The 4,382-nt window shown below is 34.9% G+C and overlaps 1 pseudogene; it reads right to left on the bottom strand.

Annotated features, from left to right (window-relative positions):
- Nucleotides 1–3,327: 3,327 nt before the first annotated feature.
- On the bottom strand, nucleotides 3,328–3,402 carry LOC116889560 (annotated as a pseudogene).
- Between the last annotated feature and the right edge of the window lie 980 nt (nucleotides 3,403–4,382).

Genomic DNA, 4,382 nt, shown 5'->3' on the forward strand with positions numbered 1-4,382 from the left:
ATTATATTATAAAGTTTTGACTTATTTCATTGCTTTGGTCCTTTGGGGATGATGGAATTTCCCTTTGAATGTTGTAATACATTATTATAGTTTACCCTTTATTTTTTCAAGTACAGTAATAGTTTTTTTATTCTGGGCTCAGTGGGATCACTTGAATATTTCTAAACCTACATGGTCACATATTTGTTTCGATTAGTTATAGGCTATTATTTTGCCTCTAAGAATAATAGGGCATGCAATTGGTGAGCTATTAAAATGACTGTAATTAAAGCAACACATGAAAAAAGGATCCAGTTTTGTGGATAGTTGTTTATTCTGCATTTTGCTCTTCAAAACAATTAAATTGTTGTTATATACTTATATACTCACAGGGAATATTTGCAATATAATTTTGAACTGGAGAAATTAGTGTTTTATAACAGCCCATTACAAAAACAAGCAACGAGTCTAATCTCCACTCATTAGGTTGAGGAAAATGCTGGTCTCAGGAGATGGATAGTCTGTTATTTGCCTTACTTAAGTATGAATATATGGGAGAATCTCCTCCATCATTTTAGGCATGTAATGTTACTACGACTATTAGTTAATGGAACATACTTTGGTACAAATATCTTTTAAATACCGTAGATGGCATAAATTTTGCCGTAATCCTACTCCAACCTTAGCCTATTCTGTAATCTTTCATTATTAGGGTATCTGGGTAGACTTTCTACTTTTGCCATTTTTTTTAATTTAATGAAAATCCAGAATAAAATTACATTCTAAATGCCTTTTTAAAAGTTTGGACAATTACTCATTATTTGAGTAGTTCAGTAGCCTTTAGTTTTCATCTGAATTTTCATCTAATTGGTAATGACCTTCAGCCAACTTCATTCTCTCTCAAATTCCCTAATCACATTTCACAGCAGTACCATCAGACTGTTGTCTTGGAAAAGCTACAGGCTGAGATGCCAGGGAAATCCATGCAGACTTGAAACACTTAAAGAGAACTAGAGTGGACAAGAAAAAGAAAAATCACCCAACCTCATCAAGAGTAGAGAATGTGGTGTCTCTGGAGTTTTATTCATTAGATGTTCAAATGAGTTTTCTAAATTATTTTCTAAAAATAATATGAATATTTTATTTCCCCAAAACCTAAAGTCAGCAGATTTTGCACAGTTTAATGTCATTTCATAATAGTTAACAAATTTGGTTGCAAATACTGTTTCTTATTTTATTTTATTTATTTATTTATGGCAGCTTTGTTTCCAATGATCAATTAATTGAAACATGTGGCATAGTCACGGTCTATGCCAATCAACCTGCAGCTGTAGGAAAGACAATTTAAAGAGATTGCCGTTACTCAGAAATATATGTGACATTTTGAGAGAATCAGAGGGGTTTCAGGGCATTACTGCCAAGAAGAAAAGTTACCAGAGCAAATGCAAAAGCAGTGTAATGAAGCATTTAAATGATTTATCTGTTTGCTACATTCTTGGTTTAATAGAGCTGGGACAGCTTGCTTAACTGCCTGAATGTTTCATATTTCATGGGTTGTTATGGAATTGTGTAGACACTAACTATATAACTCTCAGATCTATTTTTATTCAATCAAATTGTGCATAGTATTGTACATGCCCTGAATTTATATAATGTTTTCGATCGTGGCATTTTACAAGAGGAGAAGATTTAAAATGTGCCATATGACTTACAAGTATAAAGAGCATCTTTAAAATGATACTAGTTACTGAGAGAATAGTAGCGACACCTTTTTTCTGGGAAACAAAAGAATGATGATGATGAGCTCATTTGGAAACCTTCTTCTGCAGGAAAGAACTCAATTATTACTGTTTTGCTTTTACTGTCTTAAGTCTTAAACCATCTCCTTCTGGTCTGTCTCCAGCCAGGATCCAGGTGTATAAGTCTTTCAAAAGAAAAACAAAAAAGTACCTACCCTCCACAGGGCATTTTGTTACAGTGGATTGATGGATTGATTTAAGACCTGTCCAAAGAAAATGAAAGGAAAACAAAGTAGAAAGCCACCATGCTGAGGAGGCAAAAGAATCAAATGAAAATAAAGATAACTTCATCTAAAATGAAAATCTGATCTCAAAGGTGTACAGATGGAGAGAAATGTGTTTTTATCATTTTATCTTGCTATCCTGGGCTTCATGGTTTCAATGCTTGTGCTGTGTCTGTATAATTTTTTTTTAAAAAATTACTTACATATTTAAGGATTTCTTCAATTCTGAAGCAAGGAGTATTATAGCTAGTTCTGAAGAGGCAAATTCTTCACTGTAAATTACTTTTTAAAAAAAGTTTGTCTTCTGAAATTACATGGATTTTTTTTCTTCTGTTGACTATGGTTTCAGGGTAGACCACAAAGTGCTGTTGATAAGAATTTAGAAATAACTCTACTGGCTATTGGACCTACTTTGCTTCTTAGTAGGGTGTAATTAACAGCTGAAAAATCCACTCAAGTATGAAACAGTTGTCCTATATTATAGCCTATGCACATTTTGATCAGCTGCCAGTTGAGGAGCCTTTGGGGCAAAATTTTACACATTTTGCTCTTGGTTCATGTGAATTACTGAAGCTTGGGGAAGAACAGACTTCAAGTTGCTGCTAATTAAAATGATTGCTCTGACTCCTCTCTGAGGACTACTCTTTCAGTTACAAAGTGCATGTGCAAATGAAGCACCCCAGGCATCAGGAAACTCTCTGAAAGCAAGTTAGAACTAGCCAGGGCTTATCCTTAGACTGAGTTGCCATACAATAGGCACAGTTGGGAGTTCTTCATATTTTATCTGATGAACAACTGCCTCGAGGAACACAGGTAAATGAATAACAGGGGTTTTTTTGTTTGTTTTTGGCAAGTAAGGATCCACCACAAGCAAGGCAAGCAGCATTTTCTTCAAGGAGATTCTACCATCATTGTCTGAAGCAAAATTGGCTTTCATAAGACCCTGACGTAAAGCTTTGCATGCCCACACACACATACAATGGCGAAAACAAATATTGTTGTAGTGTGTCCTACAGTATACACTTTTGCCCACACTTCTTTGCTTGCAAATAAATATTCATAGCAATGACTCCTTGTTCTGGTACAAGGCCTTTGGCTTCTGCTACAGTATCAATACTGGAAACTCTCCTGGACTTCTCCTGGTTATCTTATTGTTGCCATGTTATGGAGATCCTACATCTGTGGAACAGCAGGACCAGCCCCTTCATAAGCTCCACCAGTTCATAGATGGGGTAGATGTTCAGATGGGCCAATTCAAAGCCCTGGATCTGAGCCTGACAGGTATCTGAGTTGGTCAGCCTGCCAGCTCTCTTGCTCTTATGCCCTCAGGGTCTCAAAGCTTTTTTAACTCATATAAACAGATACTACACTTGATCTTAGTCAAAAGTCTGAGAAGAGATTCAAAGTTTCCTTTGAAAAATCACAGTTTGATTTTACATGAGTTCTGAGAATCACCAAGGTGGGCCAGATTTCCTTCTTTCCATTGGACTATCTGTGTCCTCTTTATAGATGGCTCTTTTCCAGCACGCCTATATTCAGTGTTCTACTTGTAGTCATGACTAAAAAAATATTTTCTTTTTGTTCTTTTATTGATAATAGATCATTTTTCTCACGCAATGTATCCTTCTTATGGTTTCTTCTTGCCACTACTCCTCCTAATTCCTCCCCACCTCTCTTCCTATCCATATCTACCAATTTGTTGAAAATGGCCATTTCTAGTTTTATTGAATTATCAGTTTAATTTATTTACAGTCTACAAAGGAGCTCCAGTCTAATATGTAAAATTAGTCAGTAGCTGAACAATGTTCAGGATTGTCACATCAATAGCACTGAAATAGTTATGTACATTGATAAGAGTTGATAAAATAAATTTTAAAAGAACCCATTTTCATCTACCTTGCATTACTTTGTAATATTGAAATAAAGAGTCATAATAATATTCTAGAAGTAGCTAGTGTGCTAATCAGCTTTCTTTTTCTATAGGAAATATTAGAGATAATAAACTCCAAATGAAAAAAATTATAGTCCAGTTCCTGGTATTCGAAAAAAATTTTTTTTGTTCTAGGATCCAATGGCTCAATATCTTGAGCCTCTGGCAGGTCTGAAAATCATAGCCAGAGTATATGTTCAAGTGAACCACTTTGCATTGTGAATCAGGGAACATAAAGAGACAAAGTCCTATCATCCTTTTAAGAAGCATGATTACAGTGACTTAACGACCTCCTATTAGTCTTCACCTCTTAATATCTGTGGTATACTCCAATATTGCCATCTTGAAGATCAAGCCACATGAACTACTGAAGAACTTTTATGAAAACAGTATATGTATTTACTTGCATTACTATGACAAAGGACCTGAACAAATCAACTTAAAAGAACT

The sequence above is a fragment of the Rattus rattus genome, chromosome X (assembly GCF_011064425.1).
Source record: "Rattus rattus isolate New Zealand chromosome X, Rrattus_CSIRO_v1, whole genome shotgun sequence".
NCBI classification, from domain to species: domain Eukaryota; kingdom Metazoa; phylum Chordata; class Mammalia; order Rodentia; family Muridae; genus Rattus; species Rattus rattus.